Source organism: Pelophylax lessonae, assembly GCF_965119305.1.
Source record: "Pelophylax lessonae genome assembly, chromosome: 5".
In the NCBI taxonomy this organism is placed as follows: Eukaryota; Metazoa; Chordata; class Amphibia; order Anura; family Ranidae; genus Pelophylax; species Pelophylax lessonae.
The window spans coordinates 436,701,722-436,723,377 of record NC_138772.1 but is presented as its reverse complement, the minus strand read 5'-3'; the positions used below and the strand labels follow the sequence as shown (position 1 = coordinate 436,723,377).

The window sequence follows — 21,656 nt, the reverse complement described above, 5'->3', positions numbered from 1 at the left end:
TTTGCTGGGCAGGAGCAAAATATAAGGGCCACACTTCCTTCACTTATAGCATGGCGGTGGCTGCACAATGTAAATATATAAATTAACAGCGCTTGCCTAGAATATAAGAAAAAGTGCAATACGATGTAAATAAACAATTCAATGTTCAACAACTAAAAGTGCATAGTGCTTCAAAAAAGTCCATAAAGGTGCATAACTGTGCTTGAAAATATATAAAGTGACAAAGTGCTTGATCAATCATCAATCGATGAACCGGTGCTTCTCCCCCCCCCCCTTCTGTGTCCCCACTCACCAAAAATATTGGTCCCCAGGGCTGTTTGAGTCTGGGGTCAAAACAGCTTAGGATTAGTGTGGTACACCACTGCTCTTCCGTATAGTTGTAGTACTCCGTTGCCCGCCAATGATAGGATCTTTAAAGGCTCTAACATAAATAGAGGGCTGCCATCGTGAAGTATGTAATATAGTTTATTGTAGTGCAAAAAATAGAACTACTTACAAGAACATAGATATAATAGCGTCTGTGAAATACAGCTCTTCCAGGAATGCCATTCTGACATGTGTTCCACGGAGGACATGAAGTGACGTTAATGGTTTAAGCATAACCGGAAATACGTCAACGCGTTTTGCCCCACCTTCCAGGGCATCATCAAAGGACATTACTTCCGGGAACACAAGCTAGTTACATTTATATAACCTGAGAATCCCCTCCCCTGAGCCACCCACCAATTAGCATTGGATGGATAAAAAACGACTAATACTATAGTGATAGATCGGTCACTTCCTGCTTACAAATGGAATAATAAAATTATCATACTCATAAAACCACTCTTAATATATTAAAATTAAAAAGGCACTTACAAATAAAGTGAATATGAACTGAAATATCATTACAAAAGTGATAAAATGTAACGTATAATGTATGTAATGTATATGTTAACAAATAAATGAAAACAAACAAATGTTTTAATTAAATTAGATTAAACGTACCATGAAATAAAATAAAGATAAAGATGAAAAATAAAAATAAATAAAAATATAAATAAATAAAATTGTTAAAATAAAAATGAAAAATAAAATATAAATGAAAATAAAACAAAAATGATAATAAAATAAAATAAAAGTGACAAAATATACAAATATAAAATGAAAAAATATATAATGAATTTGATGATTAAAATTATCTACACTCACCAATTTGATAAAAAAACAATTAAGATCTAGGTCTATATTTAAGCCTAGGGGTTGGAGGGTACCTAGCCGGGTAATCCATTGAGTTTCATTCTGGGAAACTAGCTTTTTAAGATTACTGCCCCTCCAGTGAGCCTCTACTGTATCGATACCACAGCAAGACAACTCCCTTGGATCCCTATTGTGCACCAATAAAAAATGATTGCATAAACTGTGGTGTCAGTAGCATTTCTTAATGTTGTTGACATGCTCTCTTAACCTAAATCCTAATTGTCTTGTAGTACGCCCCATGTATTGGAGCCCACAAGGACAAGAAAGAAGGTAAGTGACATGTGTTGAGCCACAAGTGATAAACTTATTAATGGAGTAGGATTCTCCTTGAGAATAAGATCTAAATTCTGCGATTTTCCTCTTTCTATGATGGGAGGTTTTACAAATCATGCATTTACCACAGCTAAAATATCCAGCCTGATCAAGAAATGTGCAAGTACCTCCTCTTTCAATAGGAGAGGCCAGTGTTTTTTCAAAATCTTTTCAAACTGTTTATATTGTCATGTAAAGCCTGTCATAAAGGCTACCCCATAGTCCCTTGTAGTGGTCTTTTTTGTATTAAACAGACTAGCTCTATTAATTGTTTTTATATTTTCTTTAGTAATAGATAGATCTTTGGCATTATAGCCCTTTTCTTCAAATCTTTCCATGAGCATGTTCGCCTGTGTATCATAATCGAATTCTAAGTCACAATTCCTCCTTACTCGCATCTGGCTTTTGAGGATTGAACTTAACCATCTAGGATGGTGACAACTCCCTAATGGAATGTATCCATTCCTGTCAACCTCCTTGATAAATAGTTTACCATTATTTTTGTATATAACCAAATCTAAGTAATTTATTTATTCCAAATCGTAGGTTTCTGAAAAAGAAATCCGATATTGATTTAAACTAATAGCTCTCAAAAAGCTCAGGAATGATTCCTGGGAACCTCTCCCCACAAGTTCTGGAGTGTTGTTACAAAAATTGGTCTCATTTTTCCATTTATTCATAAATATATTGGCCACAGATGGCGCATATTTGGCTCCCATTGCCACTCCCCTTTTTTGTCTAAATTATTTTTTTCTCATGCCAGAAAAAGTTGTGACTCATGGCTAGATCTAATGCATGAAGAATTAATTATTTTTGTTCCAAATTAATTTCCGTCTTGTCTAGGGCCCATTTGACTGCTTCCAATGCATGATGCTGCTTTTTAATAATATATAAAGAACTGGCATCTATACTGACTAGAATATCCCCTTCCCCAACTTCTAATCCTTTTAGTAGTTCCATCAGATTTTTTTTTTAAACAAAGTTCCATCAGATTTTTACTATCTTTAAGATAGGCCGTCCCCTGTTGTGCTAGGGGTTGGAGAAAACAGTCCAAATATTCCCCCAATCTGGAAAAAAGAGAGTCCACCCCACTAACTATCGGTGGATGCACAAGGTTGGACTTCTTTCCGTGGGTATTAATGGATCAGCTTTCTGTTCTTTTTGCTTCAGGTTTGTTCATGTGCATTGGTTGCAAAGCTGCCTATTGTATGTGACCTGTTGTTATTTTCTGTATAGGATTTCCCCTAATGGGCAGGCTTTTTGTCCCCTCTGCTCAGAGTATCTTTATTAGTTAATTTACTAGCTTCATCTGTTTGTATATCTCAGTCTTCTCTTGGGTGAGTGCTTGCTACCCCTTTGACTCTGTTTGGTCTCTATGATGCAATGTATATGGGGGGGTAGTATTTTATTGGTCCTCCTATATATCTTGTTTATTTTTAGATACGCCACAAACGTCAGGATATAAGTGCACACAAAATCTAAATAAGGACCTGTCCCTCTGGGTATTTATTATCTGATATACCTCTTTTATCCTGTGAAGCCCAACCGAGATCCACCCATCCCACCACCATAGTGGAGGATGTGTTTTTATTTTTATTAATATAATTTTGGTATGTATCTTGTAACTAAATATTTCCCTTACTTAGTTATATTCATGAATATCATCTAAACCAGAGATAGATAGATAGATAGATAGATAGATAGATAGATAGATAGATAGATAGATAGATAGATAGATAGATAGATAGATAGATAGATAGATAGATAGATAGATAGTGTATATATATATATATATATATATATATATATATACAGTATCTCACATTTTTGTAAATAATTTATTATATCTTTTCATGTGACAACACTGAAGAAATGATACTTTGCTACAATGTAAAGTAGTGCGTGTACAGCTTGTATAACAGTGTAAATCTGCTATCCCCTTAAAATAACTCAACACACCGCCATTAATGTCTAAACCGCTGGCAACAAAAGTGAGTACACCCCTAAGTGAAAATGTCCAAATTGGGGCCCAATTAGTCATTTTCCCTCTCTAGTGTCATGTGACCCGTTAGTGTTACAAGGTCTCAGGTGTGACTAGGGAGCAGGTGTGTTAAATTTGGTGTTATCGCTCTCATTATCACATAGTGGTCACTGGATGTTCAACATGGCACCTCTGAGGATCTGAAAAAAAAGAATTGTTGCTCTACATAAAGATGGCCTAGGTTATAAGAAGATTGCCAAGACCCTTAAACTGAGCTGCAACATGGTGGCCAAGACCATACAATGGTTTAATAGGACAGGTTCCACTCAGAACAGGCCTCGCCATGGTCAACTATAGAAGTTGAGTGTACATGCTCAGCGTCATACCCAGAGGTTGTCTTTGGGAAGCAGACATATGAGTGCTACCAGCATTGCTGCAGAGGTTGAAGAGGTCGGGGGTCAGCCTGTCAGTGCTCAGACCAAATGCCGCACACTGCATCAAATTGGTCTACATGGCTGTCGTCCCAGAAAGAAGCCTCTTCTAAAGATGATGCACAAGAAAGCCGCAAACAGTTTGCTGAAGAAAAGCAGACTAAGAACATGGATTACTTTAACCATGTCCTGTGGTCTGATGAGACCAAGATAAACTTATTTGGTTCAGATGGTGTCAAGCGTGTGTGGCGGTAACTAGGTGAGGAGTGCAAAGACAAGTGTGTTTTGCCTACAGTCAAGCATGGTGATGGGTGTGTCATGGTCTGGGGCTACATGAGTGCTGCTGGTACTGGGGAGCTACAGTTCATTGAGGGAAACCATGAATGCCAACATGTACTGTGACATACTGAAGCAGAGCACGAGGATCCCCTCTCTTCAGAGACAGGATCGCAGGGCAGTATTCTAACATGATAAAGACCCAAAACACACCTCCAAGACGACCACTGCCTTGCTAAAGAAGCTGAGGGTAAAGATGATGGACTGGCCAAGCATGTCTCCAGACCTAATCCCTATTGAGCATCTGTGGGGCATCCTCAAACGGAAGGTGGAGGAGCCCATGTCTCTAACATCCACCAGCTTTGTGATGTCGTCATGGAGGTGTGGAAGAGGACTCCAGTGGCAACTTGTAAAGCTCTGGTGCACTCGATGCCCACACTTTGGGCCCAATGTGGACATTTTAACTTAGGGGTGTACTCACTTTTGTTGACAGTGGTTTAGACATTAATGGCTGTGCGTTGAGTTATTTTGAGGGGGCAGCAAATTTACACTGTTATAGAAGCTGTACACTCACTACTTTACATTGTAGCAAAGTGTCATTTCATTAGTGTTGTCACATGAAAAGATATAATAAAATATTTACAAAAATGTGAGGGGTGTACTCACTTTTGTGAGATACTATATATATATATATATATATATATATATATATATATATATATATATACAGAATCCAATGACCCCAATTGGTTTAAAGACTCCCTATGGGGGAAACCGATCACGTTGACTAACATATACATATATATATATATATATATATATATATATATAGCCTGAATGTAGCACAAGCGAGTTTCCTTTGCAATATAGTGTCGATTTTAGACTCCTTCGAATCCAGTGTTCTCATTATAGAAGGCGATTTCAAAATAGCGCCTAATCCATAGCAGACATCTCATTAGGCACTTCCTGCCATTTCAGGCCCTCAAGCAGATTAGGCTCCAATTTCATGACCTCTTACTCTACGATACTTGGCACACCCTTTACCCCAGGGAAAAGACTATACATTTTTCTCCTCGACACACAACCACTATTCGGCAGCCACAATTGAACCAATGTTCTTATCCAACCACCACCCTAAAACAATAACCCTAAAGTTTATAGATAAGCTTACCCTTACTAAAACATGGAGATTTGACCTGACACTAATAACAGACCCAATCTAAGTGAACACAATCTGTAAACACATTTCTGAATTTCTTTGAAACCAATATTATACCAGAAACGAATCATCTCACTCAATGGGAGGCTCATAAATATGTAATAAGAGGCTCTCTAATTGCACTGACAGCAGCGTGTAAACTAGCCAAACAAGCCACCATTAATGCTCTCATAAGGAAGACCCAGACATTAGAACAGACCCATAAAATGACACAAGTCCTACAGACTCATTCAGACTAAGGATGATCGAACTTTTGAAAAGTTCGGTTCGACCAGAACACCCAAATTTTCCAAAAGTTTGGTTCGGATTTCAGAACCCCATTGAAATCAATGGGACCCGAACTTCGGTAATCAAAAAACACAATTTTTAAGCCCTAAAATCCAATAAATGCCCCTATGGTTCTGGGTCATGCCCCATTAACTATTAACCATACAAAAAAAAGTTCTTAAAAATTGTCATTTTTGATAAAAAAGCCAATTATTGAAAAAATAAAAAAAAAGAGAGATTTTTTGATTTTTACTTTGGATTTAGTATCTGGGGGGTCTAAAATGTGTGCATGTGAAGTTTCAGCTCTGTAGCATGTCCAGAACCATGAAAAAAAAAGATAATTTTTCAGTAGAACAGGGATGTGTGCCGGGACCCTCCTTTAACTTTAACACCTATATGATCTTTTTTTCTGGTTCTGGACATGCTACAGAGCTGAAACTTCACAGGTACACCTTTTAGACCCCCCAGACACAAAATCACACAAAAAAGTTCTTAAAAATTGTCATTTTTGATAAAAAAGCCAATTATTGAAAAATTTAAAAAAAAAAAGAGATTTTTTCATGATTTTTTACTTTGGATTTAGTATCTGGGGGGTCTAAAAGGTGTACATGTGAAGTTTCAGCTCTGTAGCATGTCCAGAACCAGAAAAAAAAAAGATCATTTGTTTTAGAAAACTTTCTGACAGGGGGTTTGCTTCGCTCCTGTAACACCTTGCCGGTTTAATAGAAGGCATATTTTTGGGATCTTTGCAGTCAGGAAAAACATCTGAACTTGTGTATAGTGGTACTGTGCACAAGTTCTGATGTTTTGCCTGCCTCCAAAAACCCCCAAAAAATGCCAGCAAAAACACACCTGGGCATTTTTTTTTTGATGCTAGCGTTTTTTTTTGGCATTTTTTGGGGTTCTTTTGAGGCAGGCAAAACATCTGAACTTGTGTATAGTGGTGTATATACACACATCCATATATTTATATACACACCTAGACATATATAGGTGTGATAGTAGCAGAAATATATGCTTGCGCTAATGAAATCATTTACAGTAATATATTTCTGCTACTATCACACCTATTTATGTCTAGGTGTGTATATAAATATATCTATGTGTGTATATATATACCACTATACACAAGTTCAGATGTTTTGCCTGCCTCAAAAGAACCCCAAAAAATGCCAAAAAAAAACACTAGCGTCAAAAAAAAATGCCCAGGTGTGTTTTTGCTGGCATTTTTGGGGGGTTTTTGGAGGCAGGCAAAACATCAGAACTTGTGCACAGTACCACTATACACAAGTTCAGATGTTTTTCCTGACTGCAAAGATCCCAAAAAAATGCCTTCTATTAAACCGGCAAGGTGTTACAGGAGCGAAGCAAACCCCCTGTCAGAAAGTTTTCTAATACAAACGATCTTTTTTTTTTTCTGGTTCTGCACATGCTACAGAGCTGAAACTTCACATGTACACTTTTTAGACCCCCCCAGATCTGAAATCCAAAGTAAAAATCAAAAAATCTCTTTTTTTTTTTAATTTTTTCAATAATTGGCTTTTTTATCAAAAATTACAATTTTTAAGAACTTTTTTTGTGATTTTGTGTCTGGGGGGTCTAAAATGTGTACCTGTGAAGTTTAAGCTCTGTAGCATGTCCAGAACAAGAAAAAAAAAAGGATTGTTTGTATTAGAAAACTTTCTGACAGGGGGTTGGCTCCGCTCCTGTAACACCTTGCCGGTTTAATAGAAGGCATTTTTTTGGGATCTTTGCAGTCAGGAAAAACATCTGAACTTGTGTATAGTGGTACTGTGCCCAAGTTTAGATGTTTTGCCTGCCTCCAAAACCCGCCCAAAAAATGCCAGCAAAAACACACCTAGCCATTTTTTTTTTGACGCTAGCGTTTTTTTGGCATTTTTTTGGGTTCTTTTGAGGCAGGCAAAACATCTGAACATGTGTATAGGGGGTATATATACACATATATGTCTGAATATATACCCCTAGACATATATAGGTGTGATAGTAGCAGAAATATATTACTGTAAATGATTTCATTAGCGCAAGCATTTATTTCTGCTACTATCACACCTATATATGTCTAGGGGTATATATTCAGACATATATGTCTATATATACCCCCTATACACATGTTCAGATGTTTTGCCTGCCTCCAAAACCCCCCAAAAAATGCCAGCAAAAAACACACCTGGGCATTTTTTTTTTTTTTTGACGCTAGTGTTTTTTTGGCATTTTTTTGGGTTCTTTTGAGGCAGGCAAAACATCTGAACATGTGTATAGGGGGTATATATACACATATATGTCTGAATATATACCCCTAGACATATATAGGTGTAATAGTAGCAGAAATATATTACTGTAAATGATTTCATTAGCGCAAGCATTTATTTCTGCTACTATCACACCTATATATGTCTAGGGGTATATATTCAGACATATATGTCTATATATACCCCCTATACACATGTTCAGATGTCATGTCTGACATCAAACATGTCCTCAAAAAAGCACTGGCAGTGGCAGCCCCTGCAGCATAAAAAATGCTTGGCTGGTGAGAAGCCATATGGGTGTGCCGAAGCTATTCAGAAAAATGATCTTTTCTCTATAGCGGTCACCCTGCTATGGAAGGGTTTTGTCACCCTGCCATAGCAGTCACTGCCAGTTAACCCTACACTACACTACGGTCCCCTTACACTTAACACTTTCCCTACAGAAACTCAATTTTTGAAGCTAACTTAAGTGTAAAGGAGCACTCTAACTACACTAGATATCCCTTTCCTCACACTAAAAATAGCTAAATGACACTTTTAAAGTAAAATTAACAGAACTGCTTCCACTCTCTTCCATGTCCAGTATAACAATGCTAGGAATATGGCGGGGGCGATCTTATATACTGGGGGGTGTATTCACTAATGATTGGTCTAGGGACCCCCTAGTCACTCCAATCACATTCCTAGCATTCTCCTGCCCCCTCAATTGGCTTTTGCTAATGGTTCTGGTCCAATCATGGGCTTTTAAAGCCCATTTCCTGAAGCATTGCATTTTGGGCGGTTCTGGTTGCCGAATTCCGAACTTTTTGGGCAAAAAGTTCTAAATTCGGCCGAACCTCGAACACCCAATGTTCGGGTCGAACCGATGGTGGACCCGAACCGTTCGATCATCCCTAATTCAGACCTGTTTCATACAAGCACCCAAGAATCAGGTCGCAAAGTGAGGCGTACATTTCTTTTGTCCCAGAAGCTGTTTTGCAAACAGTGCAATAAAAGTGGGAAACTCTTAGCCATGGCCCTTCAGGCCAAAAAGTTAACAATGGACAGAGGGCGCACAAGCCTAGCGCATTATCTTTAAAACAATTTATTGTAAACATACGTACATATTATACTCACAAGACAATTGTGAAACATGGGCAAGTATAAGCAATATGGGACCACCAAGGATCTCCACTCAGCATCATCTGCTGCCGCAGGCCGTGGAAGGATGTGGACCTCCAAAAAAACGCTCTGATGAAGGGGGAACACCCCGAAATGCGTACGCGTGGAGGTCCACATCCTTCCACGGCTTGCGGCAGCAGATGATGCCCAGTGGAGATCCTCAGTGGTCCCATATTGCTTATACTTGCCCATGTTTCAGAATTGTCTTGTGAGTATAATGTGTATGTATGTTTACAATAAATTGTTTTTTTGTCCATTCCTTTTGCAGAACCTGTTTGGGTTACCACGACCCGTTGAGAGTGGCAGCACAGCCGGAATAACTTCAATCAGACCCAAATCGCATCTTTTGGGATACTAGCCGCAAGGCCACCCCTTTAAGCGCAGGAGTCAATTGCTCTTTGTACAAAAAGTTAACAATACCGTAAGGTGCGTTCACACACCCCAAAGAATGCCTTTCATAACCAGTAGCGACATCACAAACCATTTTGCGCTATATTATTCTCCTTTTTATAACCTTTCCCCGTAACAACACCCTCCAAACGACGACAGAACCCTCTCAGGGATATTAGAGAAATTCATTAGAAAATATGGCCCTTCACCTATCTCCCACCAAACAGCCCACAAATTAAATGACCAACTAACATTGGAAGATTTTACACTTCCCCTAAACAAGTTAAGCTGGGCAAAAGATCTCGGCAGGTTCTCTTCGTCTTACTATAAAACGTTCCCTGATCTATTGGCCCAACCGTTTCTACGTGCATTAAATCAGTTGTCTGAATTAAAACCACCATGCAACAACTTATTAGAAGCTCATATTTTGGCCATCCCCAAATCAGGAAAAGACCCTGCCTCTGTAAATCAAAAACAGTGCTGCCCTACTAGGAAAAAATATAAACATATCCACAGTGCTTAATATACTCCTACAAACAATATTATTATATATCCTATAATTCAATGCTCAAACTAATAAATATAATCACACAAAGTGTCCATATATCAACCAAAATTCCATATGAAAAATAAATCTAAAAGGTACTGCTCCACTAAACTGTCCAAGTATCAGTGAGCTTAACCACTTGCCAACCTGGCCATAGCCAAATGACGGCTACAGCGAGGTCGGCTTTTTCTGGGAGGGCGTACAATGAATGGCATGCACACGGAGGTGTCTGTGCTCGCCGGGTCCATGGAACTCGACACATCACGGATCGTGGTAAAGGGCCAAGGACAGCAGCCCTTTATCACGTGATCCCTCCATCCAATGACGGAGCGATCAGTTGTCAATATACCAGCGCATGTCCGGTTCAGTTCTCCCCTCTCCTCGCACACTCTACACAGCGATCGGTACAGCATGCGAGGAGAGGAGGTAGACTGCAGCACCGCTCACCCCCGCCTCCTCCATGCCTCAATCGTGCCTCAGTCATACCTCAGTCATGTGTCAATCATGCCCATCTGTGCCTCAAGCATGCCCATCTGTGCCTCAATCATGCCCATCCGTGCCTCAATCATGCCAACCTGTGCCTCATCTGTGCCTCAGTCATGTCTATCCATGCCTTAAACATGCCTCATTCATGTCCATCCGTGCCACATCAATGCCTCATTCATGCCCATCCGTGCTACATCCATACCTCATCTGTGCCCACCCATGCCACCTCAGTGCTCATCCATGCCACATCCTTGCTCATCCATGCCACGTCCATGCCACATCAGTGCTCATCCATGCCACATCCATGCCACTTCAGTGCTCATCCATGCCACATCAGTGCTCATCCATGACACATCAGTGCTCATCCATGCCACGTCAGTGCTCACCCATGCCACATCCATGCCACATCAGTGCTAATCCGTGCCACATCCATTCCACATCTGTGCTCTTCCGTGCCACATCCATGTCATGTCAGTGCTCATCCGTGCCACATCCATGCCACTTTAGTGCTCATCTGTGCTCATCCATGCCACATCAGTGCTCATCCATGCCACATCAGTGCTCATGCATGCCACATCCATGCCACGTCAGCTCTCATCCATGCCACATCCATGCCACGTCAGTGCTCACCCATGCCACATCCATACCACATAAGTGCTAATCCATGCCACATCCATTCCACATCTGTTCTCTTCCGTGCCACATTCATGTCACGCCAGTGCTCATCCGTGCCACATCCATGCCATGTCAGTGCTCATCCGTGCCACATTCATTCCACCTCATTGCTCATCCGTGCCACATCCATGCCACATCAGTGCCACTACAGTGCTTATTAGTGCCCTACAGTGCCTCACAAAAGTGTAATGGGTAGTCAGGAAATGACATTGCTTCCTGAATGTTGGGCCTCTGTATGTGGCCAAGCTGTGAAATATTCTCACACATGTGGTATCCCCATACTCAGGAGTAGCAGAATGTATTTTAGGGTGTAACTTTTGCTATGTACATGTTATGTGTTAGAAATATCTTATAAATGGACAACTTTGTGTAAAAAAAATGTGTTTTATTTTCTTTACACATTTTCCAAAAACGTGTGGAAAAAATGACATATTCAAAAGACTTATTATGCCTTAAAGATTATGTGTTGGGGTGTTTGCTTTCCAAAATGTGGTCATTTTGTGGGGGTTTCCATTGTCCTGGTGCTCAAGGGCCTTCAAAAGTGTGATAGGTTGTCAGGAAATTCTATGTGTAACTTTTGCTCCTAGAATGCCTGGAGGTGCTACATGGATGTTGGGCCTATGTATGTGGCCAGGCTGTGTAAAAGCCTCACACATGTGGTATTGCCATACTCAGGAGGAGTAGCAGAATGTATTTTGGGGTGTAGTTGCAAGTATGCCTATACAGTGTGTGAGAAATTACTTGGTTAAATGCAATTTTGTGAAAATATCTTAATTTGCAAAGAATTGTGGGAAAAAATACAACTTCAAAAACCTACCATGCCTCCTATTAAACACCATGAAATGTTTACTTTCCAAAAAGGGGGTCATTTGGGGGGTACCTGTACTTTCCTGTTTTTAGGTGTGTTCAATTTTCAATGATTGGCACCATAGATTGTCACAAAGACCAAATAATATATACTTATTTGGGTTATTTTTACCAAAGATATGTAGCAGTATAACTTTTGGTCAAAATTTATAAAGACAAATTACTAAATTTGCAAAATTTTAAAACCGAAACGAAGAAAAATCCATTAATTTTTACAAAGTTTTTGGTCTTTTTTTATTTAAAGAGTAAAAAATAAAAAACCCAATGATGATTAAATACCACCAAAAGAAATCTCTATTTGTGTGAAAAAAATGAAAAAATCATATGGGTACATATGGGTATGGGTGTTGGCTGACTGAGTAATTGTCTTTCAAAATGTGAGAGCACTGAAAGCTGGAAATTGGTCTGGTTAGGAAGGGGGTTGAAGTGCCCAGTGGGTAAGTGGTTAAAGTGAGGAGTGGGAGATACAGAGGAGCAGCGCGCCAGCAGCACGCCAGATAAACCTCTTGATTGTTCCCAGAGGGGAACTGCTAATTTTGACCCACTCGTGAAACAGGGGTCAAAATATGAAGTGAGCGGCTAGAGCACATTGGTGGAAGAGAGCACCTGCACCTTGGAAAATCTTTATGCACAGTTTGGTGGAGCAGCACCTTTAGATTTATTTTGAATTTTTAATTTAATTTAATTTTTGATATATAGACTTTTTTGTGTGATTATTTTTATTAATTTGATCACTGTATTATAGGATATATAATATTGTTTGTGGGAGTATAATAAGCACTGTGGATGTGTTTATATGTTTTTACTAGTAACGCAGCACTGTTTTTCATTTACTAAATTATTAAGTGGAGTGAAAACACTTTTCTGTGTTATCAGCAACTGGATTATTTGTAGCACACTTTTTTTTATATATTTTGAATTATTGTTTGGATTGCGCTGATTGGAGATTGGTTAAAGACCCTACCTCTGCCTTCAATTATCGGCCGATTTTTCCGCTAAACATTGATATAAAACTCTTCGCAAACCGCTTGATTCCATTACTTACCAGTCTCATCTCAACAGACCAAGTGGGGTAGGTAGAAAAGCCGGAGACAACACTATTAAAGCTTTGAATATCTACCACTGGCTTACCAGTTCCAAACAACAAGTTTTCTTTCTGTCACTAGATGTGGAGAAGGCATTTGACAGATTGGCCTGAGACTACCTGGAACCTGTTCTTCAGGCTCTAGGCTTGGGGAACCGCTTGATACATTACATTATGTCACTTTACAAAAAAACCCTCAGCAAAAGTCAGGGTGAACGGCCTTCTGTCTAAATGCCTTCTCCAGCTGAAATAAAACACGTCAGGGATGCCCTTTATCACCCCTCTTATTCATACTTACGTTCTAACCTTTCCTTCGACAAGCGCAAGCGAATGAAGATATCAGCAGTGTGACAATATCCGAATGCCAGTATAAAATAGCCGCCTTTGAGGACGGTATCTTGCTTTTCTTAACAGAACCCCACACCACCCTTCCTAACCTTATGCAACACTTTCAATTATTCCAATATATTTCAAATTTTAAAATCAATTTCAGCAAATCCTTTGCTCCTAATATTTCACTCCCGCCATCACAGGTAACACAGTGCAAACTGAATTTTCCATTTACATGGAAATCTGACGCCATCACCTACCTAGGCATCCAAATCCCAACATACCTGTCTGAACTATATGAAAAGAATTACCTACCGGCTCTACACTCCATCACAGCTGACCTCAAACCATGGTATAAGCCACTCTTCTCATGATTTGGGCGAGCAGCCATTCTCAAAATGAACGTATTACCACGCATACTTTACATACTTCAAGATGTCTCGCTACAATCCTTCCTGCGTTCTTACAAGAAAATATGCACCACCTTTCTTTGGAGCCATGGTCGCACAAGGATAAGTTATAAACAATTAACTACGCCCAAATTACAAGGGGCAATAGGACTCCCAGACATTAGGTATTATTACTGGGCATGCCATCTGGCTCGTATACTAGATTGGTATGCCCACAAACAAGTAAAAGCCAGGGTTAATCTAGAAGTCTCATTCTCTAATATGCCTATTGAAGCCACCCCATGGCTCAAAAAGGGCCAAATCCCAAAAGAACTACTAGATCACCCACTCATTGGGCCTACTTTACAATTTGGGCATACTGTAAAACAAATTAAATTGTCCTTGATCCCAGGCCCTATGACCCCAGTCCTATCGAACCCTGGCTTTCAACCAGGATTACAAACACATTGTTAACAGGTACAAAACCCAGAATCCAGGTTATGTATACATCACCTCTTCCATGAAGGTAAAATGCACACGTTGGAACACAATAAGGACCTTTGGCCAGAAGCACGTTTGACCCTGTGGACCTACAGGCAATTTCACCACTTCCTTTACTCACTCGAACACTCGGACTCTGTGTCGCGATCTCTCACTCCCTTTGAGATGCTCTGCTCTAAACCTAAACCCCAACAACATGTTATCTCCACAGTTCATGGCTTTCTTTGGGAAAACAAACCTGCTAATGCAGGTAAAGCATGTACAAACTTGGCCCACAACCTACAACTCAATCTCTCTTGCAAAGATTGGGAACATATTTACTGACCCATTCACAAAGGGTTGATCAATCTATCAATCCAAGAAAATGGTTGATCAATCTATTGATCCAAGAAAATGGTTTCAAGCTCATGTCCTGATAGTATTGTACACCTGTTTTACTGCACAAATTTACCCATCTCTATCAGAAAGTCGCTGGCGCTGCCATCAAGCGGATGGTACCCTATTGCACATATGGAGGAACTGCCCGCATATCCAACCTTTCTGAATAGAAGTCTCCTGTCTTGAGCTTCTTTTTGCATTGGCGGCATGTCGCGCCAGTTAGCCCTAACGGTTCCATAGGCATCTGTTTTGTTATTCCGTAGAACCTCATAAAGTTCAGGAGACGTATAAAAGTTGTCAGTTGTTACACAATAGCCCTGATTTAGCAATGTCTCGATGAGTTACAGAATGGAAGATGTTGCCACTCCATAATGGCTGTATTTTTGATCAAATTGTGTTCCTTTTCCAGTGTATATCACTGAATTCCAAATGTAGCCAGTTGACGATTTGCATAGCATGTAGGATTTTACGCCAAATCGTGCCCTCTTTGATGCAATGTATTGCACCCTGTTGTGGAAATTTTGATAGACATTTCTTTAGTTAAATAGTCATAATGCCTCCCAGTGTCGGTTTTACCAATAATCGCTGTTCACAGTGATTATTGCTTTAACTGTCGTTGCAGGAAAGACTTGTTAGTGATAAGATGGCAGCCATTTCTGCTCATCTCTGCACATGGCTGTGTTTCTACATAAGCACTGCCCATTGTATTTTCTGTGATTGGTGGTTGTGAAGCCACTCCCTGTAACTCCCTTTTGTTCACTTGCTGTAAATAAACCAAGCCCTGCCCTGAGAGTCACACAGAAGACACAGGAAGGCTCACACACACACACACAGACACACACACACACAGATACAAGCTAACACAGCAGCTCACACAGCCATCCATCCATGCAGACACACAGAAACTCTTACCCACAAACACTTGCTCTTACTCACACAGACACACACATGCACACACATACATATCCGGAGAGAGACCTGGCAGATGGCATCGAAATGACCCAGCGCGTCTGTTCCTTTCTTTGTCGCCGAGCGCTTGGTAAACCGTTATGCAAAAGAGCGGTACAATTGTACTTTTCAGTACAAGCTATTAATGGAGCTTGGTGCGTAATAATCTTGAGCGCACTGAAGCGGGTTTCTATGCTCCAAGCCCGATTAATTTCCACGACACACCCAGCTGAGCCTTCCCTTGTAGGCCATTAGACTTTCATCTATGCTGATGTCTCTTTCTGGCACATAGCTCTGTTGGAAATTCTGTAGAATCATTTGATATACAGTGGGTACGGAAAGTATTCAGACCCCCTTAAATTTTTCACTCTTTGTTATATTGCAGCCATTTGCTAAAATCATTTAAGTTCATTCTTCTTCCTCATGAATGTACACATAGCACCCCATACTGACAGAAAAACACAGAATTGTTGACATTGTTGCAGATTTATTAAAAAAGAAAAACTGAAATATCACATGGTCCTAAGTATTCAGACCCTTTGCTGTGACACTCATATATTTAACTCAGGTGCTTTCCATTTCTTCTGATCATCCTTGAGATGGTTCTACACCATCATTTGAGTCCAGCTGTGTTTGATTATACTGATTGGACTTGATTAGGAAAGCCACACACCTGTCTATATAAGACCTTCCAGATCACAATGCATGTCAGAGCAAATGAGAATCATGAGGTCAAAGGAACTGCCTGAAGAGCTCAGAGACAGAATTGTGGCAAGGCACAGATCTGGCCAAAGTTACAAAAAGATTTCTGCTGCACTTAAGGTTCCTAAGAGCACAGTGGCCTCCATAATCCTCAAATGGAAGACGTTTGGGACGACCAGAACCCTTCCTAGAGCTGGCCGTCCGGCCAAACTGAGCTATCGGGGGAGAAGAGCCTTGGTGAGAGAGGTAAAGAAGAACCCAAAGATCACTGTGGCTGAGCTCCAGAGATGCAGTCAGGAGATGGGAGAAAGTTGTAGAAATTCAACCATCACTGCAGCCCTCCACCAGTCGGGGCTTTATGGCAGAGTGGCCCGACGGAAGCCTCTCCTCAGTGTAAGACACATGAAAGCCCGCATGGAGTTTGCTAAAAAAAACACCTGAAGGACTCCAAGATGGTGAGAAATAAGATTCTCTGGTCTGATGAGACCAAAATAGAACTTTTTGGCCTTAATTCTAAGCGGTATGTGTGGAGAAAACCAGGCACTGCTCATCACCTGTCCAATACAGTCCCAACAGTGAAGCATGGTGGTGGCAGCATCATGCTGTGGGGGTGTTTTTCAGCTGCAGGGACAGGACGACTGGTTGCAATCGAGGGAAAGATGAATGCGGCCAAGTACAGGGATATCCTGGACAAAAACCTTCTCCAGAGTGCTCTGGACCTCAGATTGGGCTGAAGGTTTACCTTCCAACAAGATAATGCACACAGCTAAAATAACGAAAGAGTGGCTTCACAACAACTCCGTGACTGTTCTTGAATGGCCCAGCCAGAGCCCTGACTTAAACCCAATTGAGCATCTCTGGAGAGACCTAAAAATGGCTGTCCACCAACGTTTACCATCCAACCTGACAGAACTGGAGAGGATCTGCAAGGAGGAATGGCAGAGGATCCCCAAATCCAGGTGTGAAAGACTTGTTGCATCTTTCCCAAAAAGACTCCTGGCTGTATTAGATCAAAAGGGGGCTTCTACTAAATACTGAGCAAAGGGTCTGAATACTTAGGACCATGTGATATTTCAGTTTTTCTTTTTTAATAAATCTGCAACAATGTCAACAATTCTGTGTTTTTCTGTCAGTATGGGGTGCTATGTGTACATTCATGAGGAAGAAGAATGAACTTAAATGATTTTAGCAAATGGCTGCAATATAACAAAGAGTGAAACATTTAAGGGGGTCTGAATACTTTCCGTACCCACTGTACTTCCCAAATTTTCTTTAGTTTTGGTGCAGGATGAGTAGTTTCATCAAATTCTTCATTGTTTTCGAAGTGGAGATATTTCATTATGAGGGATAATCTGTTCTCTGACATGACCGTGCCAAAGAATGGAGTGGCAAGTAATGTATTAGTTGTCCAATACCACTTCTGCAGGGGTTTCCCCACCACTCCCTGAAGAATATTAGGCCCAGAAATTTCCTAATGTCATCTTTGGTCACTGGTTCCCACCTTCTGCATCTTGAAAACTTCTAATACGCAGCCAATTGTTTCTCTTTGTACCGGTTTGTCTCGGTAACTATTTTTTCAATAACCTCATTGGTCAGAAATAATTGTAGTTGTGCCAAGGGGTTGTCATGGTCAACGTCAACATTCATACCAGGTGCTCCAGTAAATGGCAATCTTGGGGGCACTGCCTAATCCGTACCGCAGTCAATAGAGCACCAAGTTCTCACATCGCTGAGCTCAGTCGCAGAATCGTTGCTGTCGTCACTTAAAGTACCTGATGACGAATTTTCCCACAAATAACTATCGCTCAGTTCTTCAAACAATTCTGATTCATTGTTGCTGTTTTCCAGTTCGTCTAAAGGTGCTTTTGAGCTAAAAGAACTCTTTTTGGACACCATGCGCGTCCCACTGGTTACACCCCCCCCTGTGTCGCGGGCACTCACAGGGAAGGGAACCGGAAGACAGGTGCCTGCATCGGCCAGAGCACACAGCGGAACGACAGCGGGAGGATGGCTGGAGGACAGCGGGGGAGGACAGTGGGGGATTGCAGTGGAAGGTAAGTTTGATTGTGGGGTAATCCCGAGTGTGGCTCTGGGTTACCGCTTTTGGCACTGTATATTAACCCAGAGTCAAACTCGGGAATACCACCAGGGAGGTTAAAAAAAAAAAGCAGACCTTGTTTCGTAAGAGTTAAATCTGCTTTAATGTTGTGGAATGGTCAATTTAGAATCAGGATCTCAATAGGAAAATTTACAGCAGTTGTTTCTCATGAGGGAATAGGGAATGTCTAGATGTGCAAAGCTGACCTGTCCACACACTCAAACTCAAAGCAGTGATCACTAATAAAAGGTGCATTTATTAAATAAGTGGTGTACGTTTGATTATTTTGTGATTTTTATTGTAATTATTTTAAAACTCTTCGATATGATAAGAGTCTATTGCTGTTCATCATTGTACAAGAAAACACTGATTTAATGTTCTACAACAATAAAACAAAAAAAAATTGGAAGACTGAAGACTTTTTAAATGAACTGTATTGTACAGCCAACAGATTTAACTGATCAGACTTCAACTATCACTTTTAAGTGGACTGATCTTTATCAGCTGCAAACACAGGCTAAACTTTATGGCAAAACAATTTTGCAAAGTTTATTCAATAGGTAGCTGAAATAATGTGCTTTTAAAAAATTGAGTGTTACAAAAGGGAAACATGAGAGGTGAGAAGAGGAGAGTGGGAAGACGAGACAGCAAAGAATAATGCAATGTGCGGGTCATTGTTAAATCTCATTCTCTTTTATTAGATTCTTTTATGATGTCGCAGAGCAGTATCAACAACTAGCAATTTAGAGGAGGCATTTGTGATTATACTTATTTATAGTGTTAGCGGCTCTATATTCATCCATACAAAGTGAAACTGGAGAAAGAGAATGATAAAGAATGCATGCTTCTTCAATTAGCTTGTCTCTGACTGAGGATCGCTCCATAAATTAACGTGTAAAAAGGAACAGTTTTGAAATTTCAAAGCAATGCCAGAATAATTGCTGAGCAAAATAAAAAAAAAAAAAAAAGAAAATCAAAAAGCGCAGTCTTCTTTAGAAGAGAACAGAAAAACTCTTGGCAAGCCATTATTAATTACTTTCTGCACGTAACCACAGTGTGTTTGTAGAATGTGAGTCTTGATGGCATTTTTATGTGATATATTAGTATTAGTATGGACACATTTTTAGTTTATAATTTACATTTTTCCTATGTTTTCCTGATAAGTATGTTTGAGTTACAGGTCACTTATGAGCTTTTGTTTGTAATTAAACTTGCATAAAAATTATTAGGGCATTATTCTAGCTCCATATTTTATCTTTTTTATTACCATTATCCTGACATTTGAATGTTGATTTAAGTACATTTAACTGGTGCAAAAATGTGATGACAGGACATGAGCAAACTAGTAAGGTGGGGTGGGGTGGCTCAAATTTTCAGCCATATGGATCAATCCTTTAGGAGTGTTCTGATACTCGCATGTCTTCCAGTGCGTTCCTATAAGCTTCTAAAGCATCTGTGGGCTGTGAGGCCAGGTATTGTATATGTTTAGACAGCCCTTGCCAAAATAAGCACTTACAACTCCCGGAGAGAAGGCTTACAGTGTGGGCAGTGACAGATTCATCTATGCAAACATCTAGGAAGAAATCAGAACACAGGCTGCAATCCAATACATGTATTGCATATGAGGCAATCACTTCCAGGTTTTTGAAATCCTCTTTGGCTTAGCCTCTGCTCCCAGAATATTCTCCTAGGTCCTAGAACCTCTTCTTGTCCTTCTCAGAATTAACGGCATCCAGGTCACTGGTTATCTAGACAGTAGAAAAGAAATAATATTTAGGTTTTCTAGACAACCTTCTGCTGAAGAACTCTTCTCCCTTTCAGCTATTGACAAACATCTTCATGATAATACAGATGCCCCTGACTTTTGGTTAGGGAGTTTTAAAAAAATCTGCTCTCCAGCCCTCTCTTTGGTAGACCCGGTCCTGGATTAATTCTAATTGAAGGTATTCCTTCCAGAAAAAGGAGATATTACACAAGAATTCTAGGCCTCGGGGTAGCCTGCTTGAGGCTGTGCCACTGGCCCAATATAATTCAAGAACTCGCCAACACAACATCTTGTCAACCTGAAACAAGCATTGTACAATCCATATCTTTATGGACATTGCTTTGTGCACTGGTGTGCAGTCATATTGGAAAAGGAAGGGGCCATCCCCAAAATTGCTCCCACAAATTTGGGAACATGAAATTGTCCAAAATGTCTTGGTATGATGACGCCTTAAGAGTTCCCTTCACTGGAACGAATGGGCCAAGCCCAACCCCTGAAAAACAACCCCACACCATAATCCCCCCTCCACCCAATTAATTTGGACAAGTGCACAAACAACATCAGTGCCTGACCTCAGAACTGCCCTTCTGGAAGAACTGGGCCAACCTTATATTGTCCCCATGGACTAAGACTGGGATGCCATTGAAGTTTATGTAAAGGCAGGCGTCCCAATACTTTTGAAAATATAGTGTATATTCATACCATGAATTATAGAAATGGACTGATGAAAAAATGATATCTGAAACAATCACTATACCAAACCCAAAAGACCCAATAGGGTCAGCCATAGAAGGGGGGAATATAACAAAAATTACTTATTGTACTGTCTTGATGTGAACTTCAATGGGTTTGTGCTATCCCACGCTATAATTTATAACCAGTATGTGCTAAACAATCAAACCAAAATAAATCCAGATAAAACTAATGGGTGGCTGCAAACAACAAAATTGTGTTCCCACAATCCCTATTACAAACTAAAAAAATTGAATAATATTGCGCCACCCTTTCTTTGTTAGGTGTGCAATAATTGAAACCTCCAGTGATATAAATTGTAAATCTTCTTATACATAAAATGCCTAAAATAAACCTTCAATACTTTATTGTGTCTTTTTAAATAAATATATTTGTAATGATAACTTAAATGCAAAACAAAACAATCTTCAAATGTCATTTTATCTTACAATCAGTGATAAAGGTCTTATAGTGATGCGATCCACACATTATACCAATCCATAAAGGTCATATCACCACCGTTCAAAGTTGCACTCACCTCCACGTTTGACCTGTCATTTCCAGGTCAAACCAGACTTTCCCCACCCTGGGTTGAAAAAAAAACAAGC

At 40.1% G+C, this 21,656-nt stretch overlaps 1 pseudogene across 1 annotated transcript; it reads right to left on the bottom strand.

Annotated features, from left to right (window-relative positions):
• Positions 1 to 15,144: 15,144 nt before the first annotated feature.
• On the bottom strand, positions 15,145 to 18,349 carry LOC309555631 (piggyBac transposable element-derived protein 4-like; annotated as a pseudogene). Its single transcript has 3 exons — positions 17,694 to 18,349; positions 15,975 to 16,057; positions 15,145 to 15,310 (listed from the first exon to the last, which is right to left on the bottom strand). The product of its transcript is annotated as a piggyBac transposable element-derived protein 4-like (transcript).
• Positions 18,350 to 21,656: the final 3,307 nt, after the last annotated feature.